The following is a 12,166-nucleotide window of genomic DNA, read 5'->3' as shown; positions in this document are numbered from 1 at the left end:
ACGTACCTTGGTTGCAGACACATCCCCAGTAGGGAGTGTGCAGGAGGCAGCTGATCGATGTTTCTAACTCTCTATCCCTCTCCCTTCCTCTCTGTAAAAAAAAAAATAAAAAAAAAAAATTGTGTATAATTTCACTATCACCCAGAAAAAATTACTGTTGGTATATTGATAGGTGCCCTTTCATATGTTTTTCCATTCATAAATTTGTATCAACTTTCAAATACTTTAAGAAGAAACTATAAGAATTTCTCTATTAGTATTGCTTATGGCAAGGTGCTTATGGCAAGAATAAATTATGAATTTGGTTTTTATTTCATACATGTCTGTGTATTTTTAAAAGCAGAGTCTTAAACCAAAAAAAAGAAAACTTCATTAAAGAATCTATACAGCATGTATGAAAAAGAAATTATATAAGCTACTTTAAAAAAAAATCCTGGTGTTGCTCTCGCTGGTTTGGCTTAGTGGATAGAGCATCGGCCTGGGGACTGAAGGGTCCCACGTTCAACTCCGGTCAAGGACACATGCCCGGGTTGCGGGCTCGGTCCCCAGTGGGGGGCGTGCCGGAGGCAGCCAGTCAATGATTCTCTCTCATCATTGATGTTTCTATCTCTCTCTCTCTCTTCCCCTTCCTCTCTGCAATCAATTAAGATATATTTTTTTAAAAATCCTGGTGTTTATTACATTGATCTATCTAATACAAAGACCAACTGAACAGTAAGTTGTAGAATCAGTAAGGAGTATATTACCTGCTGTGGATAGTTTATTTCAAAGGACAGGTGTATCTTCATTTTAAGAAAAATAAAAAAATGACTATATAAAACATGAAAACCAGTATTTCAAAATTTTACATTTTTATCGTGTAGTTATAATCCAGAATGCTCAAAAAAGGAAAGTAAGCCTTGGCTGGTGTGGCTCTGTTGGGCATCGTCCCTACACTGAAAGATTGCTGGTTCAATTCCCAATCAGAGCACATGCCCAGGATGGGAGCTGGATTCCTGCTGGGGGTCGGGGGTGAGGAGGCAGCCAATCAATGTTTTGCTCTCACATTGATGTTTCTCTGTCTCTCTCTCTCTCCCCTTTCTTTCTAAAAATCAATAAAAAATATTCTAAAAAAGGAAAGTAAATGTTAAATTGAGAAAAGGTACAATGCACATATTATCTTCAAAAAATCCATGTAGATATTTTATATTTTTCCAAATACCTTTGCTTGATTCAAGAAATGTGACATAGAAATGTGACATGCAGATTATCATGACATCTTTCTGCTCTTCATTCCTGGAGAACATCACCATGAGCAATTAAACATTCATTAACACATATTTACCCTCATGCACAAGATATTAATCCTCATCGATTACATAAATTCAAAGTAACAGTGCAGTTTTAGATCACCTGGATATTATTTGTGTTCATAACATGTCATGAACAGGAAACAGTGATTTCTACTATTTTTCCCAATTTTTTATAATGATAAAATCATAGACCTTGGTATGATGAATATGGAGAAGAGGAGGCATTTCTTTTTCTCCTTTTTCTCCTCCCAGACAAACTTCATCCCTGGAGGTAGCTACAAGTCTCCTCCTCTCTGGTGTCTTTCCCATCCCATTCTGCTTCCAGGGAAAGATTGAGACATGAAAGTATCCCAGACAGACTAATAATTTGATGCTTCCTCAAAATAGTACACTTAAAATATTTATTCAACATTTTAGGTGGGGTTAGGGAGAAACTAATATTTTTATTATTATATTAAAAAAAAGGGCCCTAACCGGTTTGGCTCAGTGGATAGAGCGTCAGCCTGCGGACTGAAGGGTCCCAGGTTCGATTCCGGTCAAGGGCATGTACCTTGGTTGCGGGCACATTCCCAATGGGGGGTGTGCAGGAGGCAGCTGATCGATGTTTCTCTCTCATCGATGTTTCTGGCTCTCTATCCCTCTCCTTTCTTCTCTGTAAAAAATCAATAAAATATATTTAAAAAAAAGGGGGGGGGGGTTCAACCACTCCCACTAGCTGAAGTAGAGTCAAGGTTTTGGGAAGAAGAAATCTCATTTTTTTGTAATTCTTGTTCTCATTTCTATTTTCTTTTGCAATTTACTGAATCAGACTACTTGGGAGACATACCAAAGAGTTTAAAATTTAGGCTTTGTTCAACAGTTTGAAATTCATTCCAGAAAAAACAGCTTGGCTCTATGCATGATTTGATTTCAGAATTTTAGTTGATTTCATCTGCAGCTGCTCATGGCAAAACTAATCAACTGACATAGGTCAACTCTGGAGAGGAGGTTTTTGTTCTTTAAACTTCCATGTGAAAGCATTGTCTTCTTTGGTAGAAGCAAAAACAAATTATATTCACCAGGAAGGTAAGAAGTTTTGTATAGCCCTAGCTGGTTTGGCTCAGTGGATAGAGCATCAGCCTGCAGACTGAAGGGTCCTGAGTTCAATTCCAGTCAAGAGCACCTGCCAGGATTGAGGGCTCAGTCCCCAGTAGGGGGCATTCAGGAGGCAGCTGATCAATGATTCTCTCTCATCATTAAAGTTTCTATCTCTCCCTCTCCCCTACTCTCTGAAATCAATTGAAAAAAGAGAGCCTCTGTTCTTTTTTTTCTTTTTCTTTTTTTAAGAGGTTTTGTACAGAAATCTTAGTTAACTAGCACATTTCTGGTTTTGGTCGCATTCCATATGTATTGGTGTCTGGGACAGATACCTGGATTTCTCATTCCTTAATACAGCTGTGTCCCTCAGATAAACAGAACTGTGCTCTTGCTGGCCTCCCATATCCCTCTATTAGAGATAATATTGTAATTGTTTTTGCTTGTTTGTCGTCTCCTAAACTATGTGGTTGGTAGTAGGTAAGAGACCATATTGTCTTCATGATTCCAAGTGGGCCCTCGTAAAATGAATGAATAGCGCTGACCAGTATGGTTCAGTTTGTTGGGCATCGTCCCCTGCACCAAAAGGTTGTTGGTTCCATTCTTGGTCAGGGCACATGCAGGCTTGCAGGCTCAATCTCTGGTAGGGGACATGTAGGAGGCAGCCGGAGGTAGCCGGTTGATATTACCCTCTTACATTGACGTTTCTCTCTCTCTCTCCCTCTCCGTTCCTCTCTCTCTAAAAATCAATAAAAGCCGAAACCAGTTTGGCTCAGTGGATAGAGCGTCGGCCTGCGGACTGAAGGGTCCCGGGTTCGATTCCGGTCAAGGGCATGTACCTGGGTTGCAGGCACATCCCCAGTAGGAGATGTGCAGGAGGCAGCTGATCGATGTTTCTCTCTCATCGATGTTTCTGACTCTCTATCTCTCTCCCTTCCTCTCTGTAAAGAACCAATAAAGTATATTTAAAAAAAATAAAAATAAATAAAAAATAAAAATACTAAAAATAAAAATAAAAACATGAATGAGCCCTAGCCAGTTTAGCTCAGTGGATAGAGCCTTGGGCTGCGGACTAAAGGGTCCCGGGTTCGATTCCAGTCAAGGGCACGTGCCCTTAGGCTCAATCCCCAGTAGGGGGCGTGCAGGAGGCAGCCAATCAATGATTCTCTCTCATCATTGATGTTTCTATCTTCCTCTCCCTTTCCCTTCCTCATAAAAAATAAAAAAAGAATGAATAAATGTCGTGGGCAGCTAGGAAAGATCAACCGCCACTAGGCTGGTATGTGGGATATTAATGGTGAATATGAAATCTCACTGGGAAAAGCTTTCTATATGAAGGTCAGAACCCCTGAACAATCTTAAGTTGCCAAAAATTCAAAGAATTTTGTCACACATTGGCTGCTTTTTTGCATAGTCCACACCAAGCACTCACCATCTCTAATTTGATACAAAGCAGAAAAAACTGTAATCCAGGTACTGACTCAGAATCTTTACACATATTTCTTATTGAATAACAGCCCTATCTGGTAGGTATTATTAGCCTCTATTTTATAGGTTAATAACTACATTCATAAAGGCTAAAAAAGTCCATGATCACTGAGCCAGGAAGAGGTGGAACTGACCTTTGAATTCACCTCTGCTGTCTTCTTCCACCATATCTCCTGTTATAGTTACGCATTATATATCTCACTATGGAGCTATAAGGATCAAGGGATACCCAAGCATTATATTAATTTGAATTTTCATCTGATATTCAAGGAATCAGAAACCAATGCTCCCTAGCCTCAGCCCTGAAATTGAAATACAGTAATATAAAAATGTATCTTGATTTCTCCCCAAGGAATCTGCCTCTCTTATCCACATAGTGAGCATTAACAATTAATGGGAAGTGCTTTCCGACCCATATAACATCGTTCTTAATATTTATGATGCCCACGAAACACACAAACATCTGTTCTTAGAGTTATAGCTATTAAAGCATACTTAAGTGCCACGCTCTTTCTCATATAGACAAGTCAAATCTTTAAGCAGTTGCCTCTCTGGAGATATCTAAATAGCAAGGATTCCAAGAAGATAGGAGGAAATGTATTTAGAACTCACACCATTCTAAAGTTCTAATTTTAGAATCAACTCATCTTGAGGAATATTAGTTCATTTTATTGTGACCAATAGCACATGGTAATTTAGAATAGGATAAAGTTATGCTTAAATGGTTGACATGATCTTTCATACTGGGGATGACTGCAACACACCCATTAAGCTAAAGTTAATAAATAAAATTAGAAAAGTCTCAAAAGTTCTTTTAAAATATATATATATATATATATATATATATATATATATATATATATTATTGATTTTTTACAGAGCGGACGGGAGAGGGATAGAGAGTTAGAAACATAGATGAGAGAGAAGCATCGATCAGCTGCCTCCTGCACATCCCCCACTGGGGGTGTGCCCGCAACCAAGGTACATGCCCTTGACCGGAATCGAACCTGGGACCCTTCAGTCCCCAGGCCGACGCTCTATCCAGTGAGTCAAACCAGCCAGGCTCAAAAGTTCTTTTGATGAATGAGATCATCCATCAGCAGCAAAGACAGATCTAAGACATCTGCTGTTAAAGTAAGACTGAATAAGATTTGGGCACACCCCAAACCTAATCAAGGTGGCCTGTGAGTACCCTCAAAGAGCAAGCATACTTGAGGTAATTACTAAGAAAAAAGTCTTTTACTCTGTTTCTAAAGAGAATATGTTCATGGAAGAGAGTGGTCAACTTGATTCTCTAATAGTAGAGTTGAGTCAGTAGAGCCAGTACCTTCACCAGAACTTCCTGACTGTATGAGCTAATCTCTGTGTATACTAACACATTTTAGTTTAGCAAAGCTGAGTATCAGACCTTAACCGTCAATCATATACAAACAAGTACTGCCACCCAGTATTTTCCAGCTGACACTTCTTCAGATTACAACAAATACAAGATTAACATAACAGGCACAGCAACAACAACAATGGCAACTAACACTTGTTGAGCACTTATCAAATGTCAGGTATACTTCTAAAGCTTTTCATATGAATTACCCATTTAGTTTTCACAGCAACCCCATGAAGTAAAAGAAACGGCTGATGCACATAGAGGTTCTGTAATATGTGCTAGGCTGTATGCTAATGAGTGGTGGAACCTACATTCTAACCTTGGTAGGGTGTTGGCATTCTTATCCACTCCTGGAGGGTGGGAGACAAGGGGAAACAATATAATTATATTTAAATCAGGTGTTCAAGCAGGGGTTCTTTTGGTTGCAATATACAGAATCGCACTCAAACTATTTCAAATAAAATGTTGGGTGAGGTTCACCCTAAGTCACAGAAGGTATTGCATTTATTCTGTTATAACCCCGTGTTATAATGATCTGTTCACATGTTCATTATAATTATACCACTTAACACCAATAACTTCATGATTTTGTTTTCTTTTATTTATTACTATATTCTTGGTGCAAAGAAAAGTGTCTGACAAATGATAGGTGCTGAAGAAATATTTGTTCAAGTAAAAAGTAGGATTGGGGACACTGGACAGGGACAGGGGTATTAGTAGATTACTTTAATTATAAAAAAACAAGGGCAGCTGAAACCTGACTCTTGGCCTCTTGCCTTCCTCCCTGAACAATATGAGCTTCAGCACCCACACCAGCTTTTCCACCAACCACCAGACCCTGGGCTCCTGCAGTCTCGCAGCAACTGGGCTGGCCTGCCAGCAGAGCAGCCAGCATCAAATACAAGTACTGGGGGTTTGGGCTCCCGAATCTCAATGTCCCACTCCACCAGCGTGCAGAGCAAGTGGGAGTCCGGGGGCCTGGCCACAGGAATGGACAGGGGTCTGGTGCGCATAACAGGCAGACAGAGCGAGAAGGAGACTATGCAATGCCTGAGTGACTGCCTGGCCTCCTGCCTGGCGAGGGTGAGGAGCCGGGAGGCTAACAATTGGAGATTGGAGAGCAGTATCTGGGAACACCTGGAGAAGAAGGGACCCTAGGTCAGAGACTGGGGGCATTACTTCAAGATCACAGAGGACCTGAGGACTCAGGCCATTGGCAGTTCTGTGGACAATGCCCACATCGTTCAGCCTGTCTCGCTGCTGATGACTTCAGAGACAAATATGAGAGGGAGCTGGCCATGAGCCAGTTTATGGAGAGTGACAATAGGCTCTGAAAAGTTGTTGACGCCAGTATCACTCAACTGTAGCTGGAGACAGAGATCGAGGCTCTCAAGGAGCAGCTGCTCTTCATGAAGAAGAACCAGGAGGAGGAAGTAAATGGCCTACAAAGCCAGATTGCCAACTCTGGGTTGACCACAGAGTTGGATGCCTCAAATCTCAGCACCTCAGGGTATCCAGGTCCATATGATGAGCTGGCTCAGAGGAACTGAAAGGAGCTGGACAAGTACTGGTCCCAGCAAACTGAAGAGAGAACCACAGTGGTCACCTCACAGACCACTGAGATGGGAGCTGCTGTGATGACACTCATGGAGCTGAGACATATGGTTCAATCCTAAGGGATCGACCTTGACTTGATGAGAAATCTAAAGGCCAGTTTGGAGAGCAGCCTGTGCGAGGTGGAGACGTGCTGTGCCATGAAGATGGAATAGCTCCACGGGATCCTGCAGCACCTAGAGTCAGAGCTGGCCCAGACCCGGGCAGAGGGGCAGCACCCAACAATAGTATGAGGCCCTGCTGGAAGAAGGGGAGGACTTTGATCTTGGTGACACCCTGGACAATGGCGACTCCATGCAATCCATCCAAAATACTGCCACCTGGAGGATTGTGGACAGCAAAGTGGTGTCTGAAGTCAATGACATCAAAGTTCTGAGATGTTAAGGCAGCAGAACCAGGGGACCCCTTGAGGGGCAGGAGGCCAATAAAAAATTCAGAGATCGCCCTGGCTGGTTTGGCTCAGTGGATAGAGTGTTGGCCTGGGGACCAAAGGGACCCGGGTTCGATTATGGTCAAGGGCACATGCTTGGGTTGCAGGCTCGATCCTCAGTGTGGGGCATTCAGGAAGCAGCCAATCAATGATTCTCTCTCATTATTGAGGTTTCTATCTCTCTCTCTCCCTCTCCCTGCCTCTCTAAAATCAATTTAAAAAATTTAGAGATCATTGAGCAAGAGGGGGAAAAAGGAAGAAACGATTTCATGGGAACTGAAAATCCAGGAACAGAGCTCATTCCCTTAGCCTGCATTCTACCCATGATATCTTGCTTCTGCACTTTTTTGCATAAATATTCCATCTTTCTTTTTTTTCAGTCTTCTTTGCTTACAGCTTCTGCTTCTCATAATTTTGGCTTTTGTGAAACTTTGGGTAGCCTTGGTGCTGACTCTAGTTCACCTTCTAGTTCTGGAGCTCACCATTACCTACAGACTCAGTGCCTACTAACTCAGGTTTTCAGGAGAAAGATTCTGACTGGTTCATCTTAGGTTCAGAGTTCTCCAGTTGTCCAATAAGCTGTGGCTGGAGGGTGTCTTGACAAAAACGGCTGCGTAGGCTTGCTCTTTTGTCAAGGAGGCAGCTTTCACAGAGAGGATTTGGGAGTGGGTATGCACCCCCAAAATAGGTCTCCTCCGATGTCAAGCTGATGTTTCTCTCCTTTTGAAATCTAGACAATTTTTTAAAGCCACCATGTATATTCTAAATTACATAGAAAATTTATAGTCATACATTTTCTGTATTTTAACAGGGAATTTTTATGGACTGCCTTTTTTCCAGTTGCTTGCATTTTCAATTTGTTCTTTGATTGCTTAAAACACAGATATCTTTTCTTTCTTGCCATGCAATGAAATGTTCTGTTTGGATATGGTATGTGGTAAGTCATAGTGTTTGCATTTTCATTATTATATCAAGAAGTCAATCTGTTCCACTCTTTTTAACTAAAGGCTTTTGATGGATTCTTGTGATAATTGCATTATGATTTTCACCCTTTTATTTTTGGACTACATAATTTCTGGGGTGTTAGGAGAAGTGCCTGAAATTTTACTTGTGATAATTGATTTAATATTGATGCTGAAGAGCCTTCAATTGCCCTTAATTTACAAATGAATTCCAAAAGACCACTTGTAAGTCAGTTGTTTGAAACTGAAATGCATTCGCCTAGTGACCCATGAGAGCTTATTTAACATATAATATATTCACTCAGTATTCCATTAAGAGCCACTATTTGACTGGCACCATGTTAAACAACTGTGTTTACAACATGAACAAAACAGAGTTAGTCCCTGTCTATGGGAGGAACACAAATAGGCAAACAATTACAATAGTGATAGCTGATCCTGCTATGTACATAGTAGGTTCTCCAAAAATTTTCATAGGATGCATGACTCAGTAGGTTAAAAGTGAATAATTCACATTTATTATTTCATTTCATCTTCACACTTCTCTGAGGACTTAACCGTTTAAAATATCAAATCCTAACTAAACTGGTTAGTAATTCCACAAAGAAAGACAAATTTATAGTGGATATATTTTAAAACTTTGTATTGATGTATATTGATGTATAAAATTTAGACAGAGATGTATGCATACATCAAGTCCAACTCACAAGCAATACACCTGATCAAGAAACAAACTTTACCAGCATCCCAGAGCTCTCCTCATGCTTTTCACTGTCACTACACCCTCAAGGTAAAAAATATTATTTATAAATTAAAATAAGTTGGCTAGCTGTCATTTAATAATGTATTAGAGAAGAAGAAAGATATTTAACTCCTAAGTTGTTCATTTAGGATACAATAAAATGTGTTACCAGGCTTGTTTATTTTGTCAGTTATGATTAGATCCAGCTGTACATAAATGAAAATTCAAAATAACAAATGGTTTAAGTAAGGCATTTTATTTCTCTTTGATACAAAAGAAGTTTAGAAAGAGATACCCAGGGCTGATTTGGCAGCTCCATAGTTATCATATATCCAGTTTCCTTCTACTTTATAGGTCAACCTTTCTAGGGCATAGCTAGTAATGGTCCTAGATGGCTACTGAAACATCCGTCACCTGCACATTCCAGACAGGAAAAAGAAGGAAATCCAAAAGGACTTTAAGACCTGCAGGCTGATTAAGTTCACTTCTAAGGAGTCTGTCCCCAAGTCCCTCACATCATTTCTGCTTTTGTCTATTTGTCCAGAATTTAGTCATGAGGCCATATGGTTTTTAAGAGAAGCTAATCTTTTAGCTTAATACAATAATGCTCCCAATAATATAGGAGTTCTGTTAGTAAGGAAGAAGGAGAGAACATATTTGGGATAAGCAACTAGTAGTATCTGCTATAGTTATGTTGATTTTCATTATAATTGCTTACTGTATGTCACATTGTCTAATGAAAATTTTCGTCCTAGGAAGGGAGGAAAATGGAAATTTAGCTGTCATGTATAAGAAACTGAGAAATGAGAATTCTAAGAAAGCTGTCGTGCATAAGAAAGTGAAAGATGAGAGTTCAAGAGAAGTTCATTTACTATACAAAGTGATCTATCCAGATTCAATTTCTTGCTGTAGGCCAAGGAACCAATCAGCAAACCTCTCTTAAGCCCAGGAATCTCACTGCTAGATTGTAGCAGCTACACTTCCCCTCTAATTACAGCAAATCATGCTGGAAAATTTCTCAAAAAAGTTGTTTGTTGCCCGGCTAGAGTGGTTCAGTGGTTGAGCGTTGACCTATGAACCAGGAGATCATGGTTCAATTCCTGGTCACGGCACATGCCCAGATGGCAGGCTCCATCCCCAGTAGGTGCCATGCAGGAGGCAGCTGATCAATGATTCTCTCTCATCATTGATGTTTCTATCCCTCTCCCTCCCTCTCTGGGGGAAAAAAAAAAAAAGCCATGTGTGTGTGTGTATGTGTGTGTGTGTGTGTGTGTGTGTGTGTGTGTGTGTTTTAGGAATTGGCTAAGAACATTCAGACGGATAGTATTAAGTCCTCACAGGTATGTTTTCTTCTTTCAAGATTAGTATTTTGAAATCAGCAAATGGGTAAATGTTATACTAGAACCTGGCTTATTATATGGATTTATATCTAGAACAAGTTAGCTCTTGCTTCCCACAAGAAAAACTACTTACATAAAAAGGCTAATGCAACATGATTATAAAGCAGATGCTACTGTTGTCTCCCCTTTTCACTGTTATTAATGTTGGGCTCAGTTCCAAGAAGAACCCTCCCTAAGGGTGGTGAAACTGGGAGCAAGTTGTTCTTTAAGACCTTCTTGCCTGTCATTTTGAACAGGTGGAAATCGTTAGAGTGAGCATCCAGGGCAGTCTATATCAGTAGAGCTAAGAATGTAAACATCAAATTCTGAACTTGAAAACCAAAATAGTTATTGTATGAAAGAAACTTGATAGAAGCTTTTTTGGATTTGACAGTTCTAAAGATTTACATGACATTACCATTATTGAATTGAAGCTATAACAACACCTTGGATAGTTAATGAATAAAGATACCAAGTTATTTTTCTGGAATTTGTTATATTTGTGTACTTGTAAACTTTTTAAGATGAATAATTAGTTGTGATGTCCCATTCTAAATAAAAATTCAAGGTTGCACCTAATTTATTTATTTTGTATTCTTTTTGTAATGAACTTCTCTCCCAGTTTTATAAACTTTAGGTCTCATAAAAGCTGCTTCTACCCACTACCCCAAATCCTGGAGAAAGAGTAGGGGACCTCTGAATTAGCTGAGTTTAAATTTCCACCATGTGCCAGATATTATCTGTTGGTATTCAAAACCTTCCCTGTTCTTGTAAGCTCTTCCCGATATTGCAGGAGCAGGAAGCCTAGCAACTACTCTTGGCAAACTCCCCTGTTGATATCCTTAGTTAGATTCCGTCAATGAGAGGCATTCAAGTGAGATTTGGAAGGTAGAAGAGAAGCAGAAGCCATTATTGTTTCTCCAACATCCAGGGAAAATGGGACTCAGCAGACAGCAAGATGAAGTATTGCAGTGGCTTCTGGCTGTCCCCTTGAATTCCCTCTGCCTTGGCCATGCAGGCAGCAGAGATAGCTTTTAAATTTTCTGCAGCTTCTTATTTCCTCAGATTATTGGTGGTTTTCCCTGGCCTTTGCTTCCCTAGCCTTTTCCAAAGAGTTATATAAGCATCTTATTCCTCATATTAAATCCCCTCCTGCCTGAAACACCTACAGTGGTTTCTGTTTTCTTACTCCATCCTGATTGATCCACCCAATGGAATGGAAGCTTATAATAGAAACTAAGTATTATAGGAAAATAAACTTACATTCATTCCCTGCACACGTGAATTTGGTTGAGATGCATACATACTCACTTTGCCACAATGTGCTGCATCATTGCTGTCTAATTAATAGCAATGCCTCCTCCTCTGTCTCCCCTCAATGCCATTCTGATTCATGGAGTTGATCTAATGTAATCCTGAAGTCCACATAGCCCCCAACACAGTGGGGCTCAGGCAGTTTGCCAGTTTCCATATCCTAGGTATAACTGTATTTCAGAATGAACAAAATTTTGGTTCATACTTGTTGTCATGTCCTTTCCATGTTATTCCTTACCCTTGGCCTCTGCCCATTGCCAAGTCTGGTGCCACAATGTTTCCATATTGTTTCATTTCTTCTCTTCTGTCCCAACTCTCCCACTGCTGTTATTAATCCAATTCCACATTCTACTAAACAACTCCTAGGAGTTTACAGAGTATTTTTTTAAAATATATTTTTATTGCCCTGACCAGTTTGGCTCAGTGGATAGAGCGTCGGCCTGCGGACTGAAGGGTCCCAGGTTCGATTCCGGTCAAGGGCATGTAC

General features: G+C 40.2%; 1 long non-coding RNA gene and 1 pseudogene across 1 annotated transcript in view; both read left to right on the top strand.

Moving 5' to 3' along the window:
- LOC132218520 (uncharacterized) overlaps positions 1-12,166 on the top strand; it is a 66,601-nt gene that overhangs the window by 21,999 nt on the left and 32,436 nt on the right. The gene's annotated exons all lie outside the window — the stretch shown is intronic.
- Positions 5,902-10,194, top strand: LOC132217836 (keratin, type I cytoskeletal 18-like; annotated as a pseudogene).

This window comes from Myotis daubentonii, chromosome 16 (genome assembly GCF_963259705.1).
Source record: "Myotis daubentonii chromosome 16, mMyoDau2.1, whole genome shotgun sequence".
Taxonomy (NCBI): Eukaryota; Metazoa; Chordata; class Mammalia; order Chiroptera; family Vespertilionidae; genus Myotis; species Myotis daubentonii.
This window is presented reverse-complemented; position numbering and strand designations above follow the sequence as displayed.